At 45.5% G+C, this 12,759-nt stretch overlaps 1 protein-coding gene and 1 long non-coding RNA gene across 2 annotated transcripts in view; one reads left to right on the forward strand and one right to left on the reverse strand.

Annotated features, from left to right (window-relative positions):
* Window positions 1-12,759, reverse strand: part of atrip (ATR interacting protein) — a 97,762-nt gene that overhangs the window by 18,529 nt on the left and 66,474 nt on the right. The window lies entirely within an intron of this gene.
* The window catches only part of LOC145862657 (uncharacterized), a 54,250-nt gene that overhangs the window by 17,627 nt on the left and 23,864 nt on the right, over window positions 1-12,759 (forward strand). The window lies entirely within an intron of this gene.

Below are 12,759 nucleotides of genomic sequence, written 5' to 3' on the forward strand. Positions count from 1 at the left end.
GACAGGTAAACATAATTTTGACATGTGTAAACATTTACATGTAAATTCTACATAAAACAATGTATGATCAGGGGCGTGTCCATTGGTATTTGAATACAGAATCATTTCACAATTTGAAAAGCTAAATATATGTACTTTCAGTTCCCAAATTTCCCAAAATGTAGTCTACCAGTATGCAGTGTAAATGTCACACGCAACAAGTTAGTCTGCATTTAGAGTGTGTGGTATAATATGTGTTGAAATCAAATTGTATGTGTCACATGCGTCAAATACAACGGGGTGTAGACTTTACCGTGTAATGATTTCTATACAGCCCTTCACAACGATGCAGCGTTAAAAAAAATATATATATATATATATATATATATATACAAATAGTTGTTTGTGTAATTGTCGACTTGGGGAAAAATATGTAAAGAGAATGGTCATATGTTGTATTTGTAGTACAATAATATTGTATTCACTTCACTACACACAGTTTGACCTTTCATCATGGCCCAAATGCATTGACCAGTCAAATGTGTTACAGAATGAAGATTGTGAAATGCTGAGCCAAAGGATGGACTGTGATTTGTTGTGATAATGCTCCCTCTAGTGTTAGTTCTGCAATAAAGCAACACAGCAAAGCTACAAGAAGTGTCCTTATTTGCGCTTTACCAAATAACATTTAGGAGAATGATATTCTGGATCATCTTCCGGTATCACTCAACACACTTTTTTGGGGGGCAAATATTCTCTGTGAATGGTAGCTTGCAGAGAACATGTGTGTTGAGATTTAAGCATGTTTAAGTGCCCATGAAACAAATATAGAGATAATAGAGAGCTTCCCCAATAGGACTTATGATTCCTTAATAAGAAAAAGCTCCATACACGGAGGTTTACAGGACGATTCAAGACGTACAGACGTAGGTGCGTACGTACTTACGTCACACGCGTTAAAACAACTTGGGAACTCGGTCATGGCTAGAAGGGATCAAGCTTTTGTAAAATCAACGTCAGATTGGATTTTTTTTCGTAGCAGGTTGGGATAATTTACGCAGCAGGTTAGGAGAATTAGGTTAAGGTTAGGAAATGGCTTAGGGTAATCTAAAATGCCCTAAAAAAATCTACCTTTGACGTAAATTTGACCAAAGCTGGATCCCTTCTAGACTTCAGTGCTCCGACCGGGAAAATAGTTTTAAATTAATCGTTTTGAACTTGGAATTCCAAGTGGGAAACTCCGGCATCTTTCTAGATCTCTGACTTTTAGACCTGGATATCATGGTTAGACCCCGTTTTTATCCCTGAGTTCCCAGTTATCTTGGAAACACCACTGCCATAGAGATCCGGCATTTACAAAATTATACTGATTGGCCAGATGGTGGCGCTATAATAAGCGATTGAAAATGTTAACTTTGAAAGGTTACTCCACTCAGCCATTTTGACCTAAAGTCATGACATTCGGTACATATACTACCGTTCAAAAGTTTGGGGTCACTTAGAAACGCCCTTGTTTTTGAAAGAAAAGCACATTTTTGGTCCATTAAAATAACATCAAATTGATCAGAAATACAGTGTAGACATTGTTAATGTTGTAAATGACTATTGTAGCTGGAAACGGCTGATTTTTAATGGAATATCTACATAGACTTACAGAGGCCCATTATCAGCAACTAGTTCAACTACTGAAGCACATTCTTGTACGCTTTCATTCTATCACAACAATTTATTTTAAATACACATTTTATATTTTGGGGATTGTGAAAAATTCTTTATGAATGAAATAGAATTATTAAGTTAATGAGTCATTAGTTCATGTCCTTAAGTACAGGGACCTTCAAACGTAATATTCCTACACTTCTTCTCTGTGTAACAAAGTTTTGATTCATCCCAAATGTAGACCATTATTGTATGGCAAAACAGCATGATGTGTTTGTACTGTCACCTAAAATAGCCTAAGAGTGTCAGTGAATATCTATTAACGAGCACTGATAAACAGATCTGTGTTAATACCACTTAAGACAGTGTGCACATCAAGTTCAACATTTTACATTTCAGTCATTTAGCAGACGCTCTTATCCAGAGCGACTTACAGCAGTGAATGCATACATTTCTTCTTTTTTTACTTCCATACTGGTCGCCCGTGGGAATCGAACCCATAACCCTGGTGTTGCAAACACCATGCTCTACCAACTGAGCCACACGGAACCCATTCAACAGACGCTTTAGTCTGATGTTGGGTTCATTAAATAAATTCAAACAAATCAATCTTATTTTATGAAATCTTATTTTGTGAAATAATACATATTTATACAATATGGCTTTGTTTCAATGTGCTATTTAAAAAAGGGTATATATTCTTGTACATTCTCTGACATGATGTAATGTATGTTCTGAAATTCACGCAATAGAAATTAATGATTTGTATTGTATTCTATCTTGTGCGTGGAATGGTAGAGAAGACAAATTAGGATGACACTGAAAATTACCCAAGGATTACATTTTAAAAAAACTACCCACTGCTGGGTCAATCCCTCAACCCAATGTGTTGGGTTTATGTCACAGCCCATCACACTGGGTTGTTTTACCCCAGGACTAGAGTATAATTTACCCAGCAAGCAGTTGGGTCAAGCGCTCAACCCAAGGCGCTTGTGTCTTCCTTTCCTGTGGCGGTCCTCATGAGAGCCAGTTTCATCATAGAACTTGATGGTTTTTGCGACTCCACTTGAAGAAACTTTCAAAGTGACTGACCTTCATTTCTTAAAGTAATGATGGATTGTCATTTCTCTTTGCTTATTTGAGCTGTTCTTGCCATAATATGGACTTGGTATTTCATCAAATAGAGCTATCTTCTGTATACCATCCCTACCTTGTCACAACATAACTGATTGGCTCAAATGAACTTTTAACAAGGCACACCTGTTAACTTGGGCTCCCGATTGGCGCAGTGGTCTAAGGCATTGCAGTCCCTGGTTCAAATCCAGGCTGCATCACACCTGGCTGTGATTGGTCGGTGCACAATTGGCCCAGCATCGGCTGGGGTAGGCTGTCATTGTAAATAAGAAATTGTTCTTAACTCACTTGCCTAGTTAAATAAAGGTTAAATTAAAAACAAATGCATTCCCGGTGACTACCTCATGAAGCTGGTTGAGAGAATGCCAAGAGTATTCAAATCTGCCATCAAGGCAAAGGGTGGCTACTTTCAAGAATCTCAAATATATTTTGATTTGTTTAACACTTTTTTGGTTACTACATAATTCCATATGTGTTATTTCATAGTTTTGATGTCTTCACTATTATTCTACAATGTAGAAAATAGTAAAAATAAAGAAAAACCCTGGAATAAGTAGGCGTGTCCAAGCTTTTGACTGGTACTGTATGTGTGTAACAGTGTAGGTTCCGTCCCTCTCTTCGCCCCAACCTGGGCTCGAACCAGGGACCCTTGCACACATCAACAACTGACACCCCACAAAGCATCGTTACCCATCGCGCCACAAAAGCCGCAGCCCTTGCAACGCAAGGGGAACAACCACTTCAGGTCTCAGAGCGAGTGACATCACCGATTGAAACGCTATTAGCGCGCACCACCGCTAACTAACTAGCCATTTCACATCGGTTACATGTGTACGGTACCTGTTAGATATTGGGGGCATCCTGGGATTTGCTGTTAGTTAGGTAGGCTCTAATTAGCTCCAGGATAGTTCTATTAGCATTTTTTATAAACCAGTTTTGCTGTTCATTTGAGCAATACGAGATGGAAGGGAGTTCCATGCAATAATGGCTCTATATAATACTGTACGCTTTCTTGAATTTGTTCTGGATTTGGGGACTATGAAAAGACCCCTGCTGGCTTGTCTGGTGAGGGGTAGGTGTGTGTCAGAAGTGTGTAAGTTGACTATGCAAACAATTTGGAATTTTCAACACGTTACTGTTTCTTATAAAAAATAAGTTATGCTGTCCGTCTTTCCTCAACTCTTAGCGAAGAGTTGTCTCTCTGTTCACTTGACCACACGACTGGACAATAATCAAGATAAGACAGAACTTGAGCCTATAGGACTTGCTTTTTGGAGTGTGGAGTCAAAAAAGCAGATTATCTGTCCTCGTGCTCCTAGACCTTAGTGTTGCTTTTGATACCATCAATCACCACATTCTTTTGAAGAGATTGGAAACCCAAATTGCTCTACATGGACAAGTTCTGGCCTGGTTTAGATCTTATCTGTCAGAAAGATATCAGTTTGTCTCTGTAGATTGTTTGTCCTCTGACAAATCAACTGTAAATGTTGGTGTTCCTCAAGGTTCCGTTTTAGGACCACTATTGTTTTCACTATATATTTTACCTCTTGGTGATGTCATTCGGAAACATAATGTTAACTTTCACTGCTATGCGGTGTGGTGGCTAATTTCTGCATTACCAAATGAGGAGCGTTACAAACTTCACACACCAGTCAGAGTTATACTTAAACTACATCTTTAATAATAAGAGCTTTGCAAAAGCCCTTTGACTTTCAATGATGCGCTATCTCTAATGAACCATTGAAAAGTGATTACACAAAAGTACAAAGATCTTTTACAGCCAAGATACACCCCTCTCAAAGTACATGACGAACCACAGATACATAGAATGGGTCACAAGGTTAAGTTTTGTATGAAAGATATCTATAAAACATATTCGACAGCAAGTGCTGTGTCAACAGTTTTCATTGTATAGACCAGTGTCTGGTCCTCCTCCTCCAGACTGGATCCGTCTCTCCCTGGTACGGTATAGAACAGAACCATTAGCTCATGTTCTCTGGAATGCTCTTTAGGCTTTATTACCCAAAGACATCGCAAATCTCCTCTGTCAGTGCTATCTCATAGAGGCCCATCCTCAGTAAGACACACACACAGTATTTAACAGAATACTCTATTCTGTCGAATATAACAACCATTATAATACAATACAAGCATTATAACATAATCTTGCAATTTTCCACGACAGCGAATGACACACAGCTGTACATTTCGATGAAACATGGCGAAGCCCCAAAATTGCCTTCCCTGGAAGCCTGTGTTTCAGACATAAGGAAGTGGATGGCGGCAAATGTTCTACTTTTAAACTCGGACAAAACAGCGATGCTAATTCTAGGTCCCAAGAAACAAAGATCTTCTGTTGGATCTGACAATTAATCTTGATGGTTGTACAGTTGTCTCAAATAAAACTGTGAAGGACCTCGGCGTTACTCTGGACCCTGATCTCTCTTTTCATGAACATATCAAGGACAGCTTTTTTCCATCTACGTAACATTGCAAAAATAAGAAACTTTTGAAGAAGCTTTTGTCACTTCTAGGTTAGACTACTGCAATACTACTTTCCGGCTACCCGGATAAAGCACTAAATAAACTTCAGTTAGTGCTAAACACGGCTGCTAGAATCTTGACTAGAACCCCCAAAAATTATCATATTACTCCAGTGCTAGCCTCCCTACACTGGCTTCCTGTTAAGGCAAGGGCTGATTTCAAGGTTTTACTGCTAACCTACAAAGCATTACATGGGCTTGCTCCTACCTATCTTTCCGATTTGGTCCTACCGTGCATACCTACACGTACGCTACTGTCACAAGACGCAGGCCTCCTAACTGTCCCTAGAATTTCTAAGCAAACAGCTGGAGGCAGGGCTTTCTCCTATAGAGCTCCATTTTTATGGAATGGTCTGCCTACCCATGTGAGAGACGCAGACTCGGTCTCAACCTTTAAGTCTTTATTGAAGACTCATCTCTTCAGTAGGTCCTATGATTGAGTGTAGTCTGGCCCAGGAGTGTGAAGGTGAACGGAAAGGCACTGGAGCAACGAACCGCCCTTGCTGTCTCTGCCTGGCCGGTTCCCCCTCTTTCCACTGTGATTCTCTACCTCTAACTGTATTACAGGGGCTGAGTCACTGGCTTACTGGTGCTCTTCCATGCTGTCCCTAGGAGGGGTGCGTCACTTGAGTGGGTTGAGTCACTGACGCGATCTTCCTGTCCGGTTTGGCGCCCCCCCTTGGGTTGTGCCGTGACGGAGATCTTTGTGGGCTATACTCTGCCTTGTCTCAGGGTGGTAAGTTGGTGGTTGAAGATATCCCTCTAGTGGTGTGGGGGCTGGGCTTTGGCAAAGTGGGTGGGGTTATATCCTGCCTGTTTGGCCCTGTCCGGGGGTATCATCGGATGGGGCCACAGTGTCTCCCGACCCCTCCTGTCTCAGCCTCCAGTATTTATGCTGCAGTAGTGTATGTGTCGGGGGGCTAGGGTCAGTCTGTTATATCTGGAGTATTTCTCCTGTCTTATCCGGTGTCCTGTGTGAATTTAAGTATGCTCTCTCTAATTCTCTCTCTCTCTTTCCTTCTTTATTTCTCTCTCTCGGAGGACTTGAGCCCTAGGACCATGCCTCAGGACTACCTGGCCTGATGACTCCTTGCTGTCCCCAGTCCACCTGGCCGTGCTGCTGCTCCAGTTTCAACTGTTCTGCCTGCAGCTATGGAACCCTGACCTGTTCACCGGACGTGCTACCTGTCCCAGACCTATTGTCCCAGACCTGCTGGAACCCTGACCTGTTCACCGGACGTGCTACCTGTCCCAGACCTGCTGTTTTCAACTCTCTAGAGACAGCAGGAGCAGTAGAGATACTCTGAATGATCGGCTATGAAAAGCCAACTGACATTTACTCCTGAGGTGCTGACCTGTTGCACCCTCTACAACCACTGTGATTATTATTATTTCACCCTGTTGGTCATCTATGAACATTTGAACATCTTGGCCATGTTCTGTTATAATCTCCACCTGGCACAGCCAGAAGAGGACTCGCCAACCCTCATAGCCTGGTTCCTCTTTAGGTTTCTTCCTAGGTTTTGGCCTTTCTAGGGAGTTTTTACTAGCCACCGTGCTTCTACACCTGCATTGCTTGCTGTTTGGGGTTTTAGGCTGAGTTTCTGTACAGCACTTTGTGACATCAGCTGATGTAAGAAGGGCTTTATAAATACATTTGATTGATTGATTTCATCTTGGTTTCATCAGACCAGAGAATCTTGTTTCTCATGGTCTGAGAGTCCTTTAAGTGCCTTTTGGCAAACTCCAAGTTTTCAGTATTTGTAATAAATTTGCAAATAATTCTAAAAAACAGTTTTTTGCTTTGTCATTATGAGAAAAAAACAAAATGTAATCAATTTTAGAATAAGGCTGTAACGTAACAAAATGGGGGAAAAAGTCATGGGGTCTGAAAACTTTCTGAATGGACTGTATCGACCAACTGTGGAAGTGCAATCAGATCACATGCCTCTAGAGAGCATCATGACAAAGCCTCTCCTCAGAGCATCAAAAAGACTACAACGCATGATCATGAGACTCCAAAACTACGAGGTCAGTCTCCGATACGTTCTGGGAAAACATGTGGTGCTGGCCGACACCCTGAGCAGGGCGTACCTCACAGAACAACAGGGGCCCTGTGGAGGTCCGGCCGACACCCTGGGCACAGAACAACAGGGGCCCTGTGGAGGTCCGGCCGACACCCTGGGCACAGAACAACAGGGGCCCTGTGGAGGTCCACGTGGAATCAATCAATATGGTACACTACCTCCGTGTGTCAAGGTAGAGACTAAAGGCCATCCAGAGAGATCCTGCAGGGGTGGCCTGAAGTATAAGAACAGCAAGTAGCCATGTATTTTCATAACAGAGATGAGTTGAGTGTGCAAAAGGAGTTATCTTCAGAGGTGAGCGAGTTGTTGTGCCAGCTGCCCTCGGGTCAGAGATAATGCAGAGTATCCATTCCTCACACATAGGAATCGAGTGATGTCTGAGAAGTCTACTGGCCGGCTGAGAACATACATGGAACAATGCAGCACCTGCACTGTATGGGGGTGAGAAGCAGTAGAAACAGACTCTGAGGACACAGGAAGCACCAAAGCGTCCCTGGGGCGGGGGGGGAAGAAACAGGGACTGACCTGTTACAGTTCAATGACAGAGACTACACAGTCATAGTTGATTACCTCTCAAACTTCTGAGAAGTGGACCATCCGAAAATCCGAAAATTAAAAACACACTTTGCACATACCTGACATCCTGTACTCAGACAATGGTCCCCTCCCCCCCAGTACTCTTCAGACGAGTTCCGAAGTTTTAGCAATGCCTGGGACTTTAAACACAAAACTAAATCTCCAGGATAGCCGCAAAGTAATGGGAAAGTGGAATCGGCAGTGAAAACAGCTAAAAGACTGATGGCAAAAGCAAAAAAGAGCAGATGCTGACCCATACCTGGCCATGCTGGATCACAGAAATACCCCGTCACAAGGAAACAGACAGCAGCCCTGCAATGGAGCGCATGGGAAGACGTACAAAGACACTACTGCTAATGAGTGAAAATCTGCTGAGGCCGGTGATGACACACTGTCAGCAAGAGAAGATCAAAGAAAGACAGGCAGAGACAGGCAGAGACAGGCAGAGACAACAGAGACAGGCAGAAACAGGCAGAGACAGGCAGAGACAGGCAGAGACAAGCAGAGACAAGCAGAGACAGGCAGAGACAAGCAGAGACAAGCAGAGACAGGCAGAGACAGGCAGAGACAAGCAGAGACAAGCAGAGACAGGCAGAGATAGGCAGAGACAGGCTGAGGATCTCACAGAGCTGCAACGAGATGACAGGGTGAGAGTCCAGTATGGGTACCTGCAGTCCAATATAGTGAACCAGTATGGCTACCTGCAGCCCAATATAGCGAACCAGTATGGCTACCTGCAGCCCAATATAGTGAACCAGTATGGCTACCTGCAGCCCAATATAGCGAACCAGTATGGGTACCTGCAGCCCAATATAGCGAACCAGTATGGCTACCTGCAGCCCAATATAGCGAACCAGTATGGCTACCTGCAGCCCAGTAAAGCGAACCAGTATGGCTACCTGCAGCCCAATATAGCGAACCAGTATGGCTACCTGCAGCCCAGTAAAGCGAACCAGCATGGCTACCTGCAGCCCAATATAGCGAACCAGTATGGCTACCTGCAGCCCAATATAGCGAACCAGTATGGGTACCTGCAGCCCAATATAGCGAACCAGTATGGCTACCTGCAGCCCAATATAGCGAACCAGTATGGCTACCTGCAGCCCAACATAGCGAACCAGTATGGCTACCTGCAGCCCAATATAGCGAACCAGTATGGCTACCTGCAGCCCAATATAGCGAACCAGTATGGCTACCTGCAGCCCAATATAGCGAACCAGTATGGCTACCTGCAGCCCAATATAGCGAACCAGTATGGGTACCTGCAGCCCAATATAGTGAACCAGTATGGCTACCTGCAGCCCAGTAAAGCGAACCAGTATGGCTACCTGCAGCCCAATATAGCGAACCAGTATGGGTACCTTCAGCCCAATATAGTGAACCAGTATGGCTACCTGCAGCCCAATATAGCGAACCAGTATGGATAGCTGCAGCCCAATATAGCGAACCAGTATGGCTACCTGCAGCCCAGTATAGCGAACCAGTATGGCTACCTGCAGCCCAATATAGTGAACCAGTATGGCTACCTGCAGCCCAATATAGCGAACCAGTGTGGCTACCTGCAGCCCAATATAGCGAACCAGTATGGCTACCTGCAGCCCAATATAGTGACCCAGTATGGCTACCTGCAGCCCAATATAGCGAACCAGTATGGCTACCTGCAGCCCAATATAGCGAACCAGTATGGCTACCTGCAGCCCAATATAGTGAACCAGTATGGCTACCTGCAGCCCAGTATAGCGAACCAGTATGGGTACCTGCAGCCCAGTATAGCGAACCAGTATGGGTACCTGCAGCCCAGTATAGTGAACCAGTGTGGCTACATGCTGCCCAGTATAGGGAACCAATATGGCTACCTGCAGCCCAGTATAGCGAACCAGTATGGCTACCTGCAGCCCAGTATAGCGAACCAGTATGGCTACCTGCAGCCCAATATAGCGAACCAGTATGGCTACCTGCAGCCCAGTATAGTGAACCAGTATGGCTACCTGCAGCCCAGTATAGCGAACCAGTATGGCTACCTGCAGCCCAGTATAGCGAACCAGTATGGCTACCTGCAGCCCAATATAGCGAACCAGTATGGCTACCTGCAGCCCAATATAGCGAACCAGTATGGGTAGCTGCAGCCCAATATAGCGAACCAGTATGGCTAGCTGCAGCCCAATATAGCGAACCAGTATGGCTATCTGCAGCCCAATATAGCGAACCAGTATGGGTACCTGCAGCCCAGTATAGCGAACCAGTATGGCTACCTGCAGCCCAATATAGCGAACCAGTATGGGTACCTGCAGCCCAATATAGCGAACCAGTATGGGTACCTGCAGCCCAATATAGTGAACCAGTATGGCTACTTGCAGCCCAATATAGCGAACCAGTATGGCTACCTGCAGCCCAATATAGCGAACCAGTATGGCTACCTGCAGCCCAATATAGCGAACCAGTATGGCTACCTGCAGCCCAATATAGCGAACCAGTATGGGTAGCTGCAGCCCAATATAGAGAACCAGTATGGGTAGCTGCAGCCCAATATAGTGAACCAGTATGGCTACCTGCAGCCCAGTATAGTGAACCAGTATGGCTACCTGCAGCCCAGTATAGTGAACCAGTATGGGTACCTGCAGCCCAATATAGCGAACCAGTATGGCTACCTGCAGCCCAATATAGCGAACCAGTATGGCTACCTGCAGCCCAATATAGCGAACCAGTATGGCTACCTGCAGCCCAATATAGTGAACCAGTATGGGTACCTGCAGCCCAATATAGCGAACCAGTATGGGTACCTGCAGCCCAGTATAGCGAACCAGTATGGCTACCTGCAGCCCAATATAGCGAACCAGTATGGGTAGCTGCAGCCCAATATAGTGAACCAGTATGGCTACCTGCAGCCCAGTATAGTGAACCAGTATGGCTACCTGCAGCCCAATATAGCGAACCAGTATGGGTACCTGCAGCCCAATATAGCGAACCAGTATGGCTACCTGCAGCCCAATATAGTGAACCAGTATGGCTACCTGCAGCCCGATATAGTGAACCAGTATGGCTACCTGCAGCCCAATATAGTGAACCAGTATGGCTACCTGCAGCCCAGTATAGGGAACCAGTATGGGTAGCTGCAGCCCAATATAGCGAACCAGTATGGGCTACCTGCAGCCCAATATAGCGAACCAGTATGGCTACCTGCAGCCCAGTATAGGAACCAGTATGGGTACCTGCAGCCCAATATAGCGAACCAGTATGGGCACCTGCAGCCCAGTATAGCGAACCAGTATGGGTAGCTGCAGCCCAGTATAGCGAACCAGTATGGCTACCTGCAGCCCAGTATAGCGAACCAGTATGGCTACCTGCAGCCCAATAAAAAAGTATACTGGGCTGCAGCTACCCAGTATGCAGCTAACCAGTATGGCTACCTGCAGCCCAATATAGCGAACCAGTATGGCTACCTGCAGCCCAATATAGCGAACCAGTATGGCTACCTGCAGCCCAATATAGCGAACCAGTATGGCTACCTGCAGCCCAATATAGCGAACCAGTATGGGTACCTGCAGCCCAGTATAGCGAACCAGTATGGCTACCTGCAGCCCAGTATAGTGAACCAGTATGGCTACCTGCAGCCCAATATAGCGAACCAGTATGGCTACCTGCAGCCCAATATAGCGAACCAGTATGGCTACCTGCAGCCCAACATAGCGAACCAGTATGGCTACCTGCAGCCCAATATAGCGAACCAGTATGGCTACCTGCAGCCCAATATAGCGAACCAGTATGGCTACCTGCAGCCCAATATAGCGAACCAGTATTGGTACCTGCAGCCCAGTATAGTGAACCAGTATGGCTACCTGCAGCCCAATATAGTGAACCAGTATGGCTACCTGCAGCCCAATATAGCGAACCAGTGTGGGTAGCTGCAGCCCAGTATAGAGAACCAGTATGGCTACCTGCAGCCCAATATAGCAGACCAGTATGGGTAGTTGCAGCTCAGTATAGAGAACCAGTATGGCTACCTGCAGCCCAATATAGTGAACCAGTATGGCTACCTGCAGCCCAATATAGCGAACCAGTATGGCTACCTGCAGCCCAATATAGCGAACCAGTATGGCTACCTGCAGCCCAGTATAGCGAACCAGTATGGCTACCTGCAGCCCAATATAGTGAACCAGTATGGCTACCTGCAGCCCAATATAGTGAACCAGTATGGCTACCTGCAGCCCAGTATAGAGAACCAGTATGGCTACCTGCAGCCCAATATAGCGAACCAGTATGGCTACCTGCAGCCCAATATAGCGAACCAGTATGGGTACCTGCAGCCCAGTATAGCGAACCAGTATGGCTACCTGCAGCCCAGTATAGCGAACCAGTATGGCTACCTGCAGCCCAATATAGCGAACCAGTATGGCTACCTGCAGCCCAACATAGCGAACCAGTATGGCTACCTGCAGCCCAATATAGCGAACCAGTATGGCTACCTGCAGCCCAATATAGCGAACCAGTATGGCTACCTGCAGCCCAATATAGCGAACCAGTATGGCTACCTGCAGCCCAATATAGCGAACCAGTATGGGTACCTGCAGCCCAATATAGTGAACCAGTATGGCTACCTGCAGCCCAGTAAAGCGAACCAGTATGGCTACCTGCAGCCCAATATAGCGAACCAGTATGGGTACCTTCAGCCCAATATAGTGAACCAGTATGGCTACCTGCAGCCCAATATAGCGAACCAGTATGGATAGCTGCAGCCCAATATAGCGAACCAGTATGGCTACCTGCAGCCCAGTATAGCGAAC

Source organism: Salmo salar, chromosome 22 (genome assembly GCF_965601325.2).
Source record: "Salmo salar chromosome 22, fSalSal1, whole genome shotgun sequence".
Taxonomy (NCBI): Eukaryota; Metazoa; Chordata; class Actinopteri; order Salmoniformes; family Salmonidae; genus Salmo; species Salmo salar.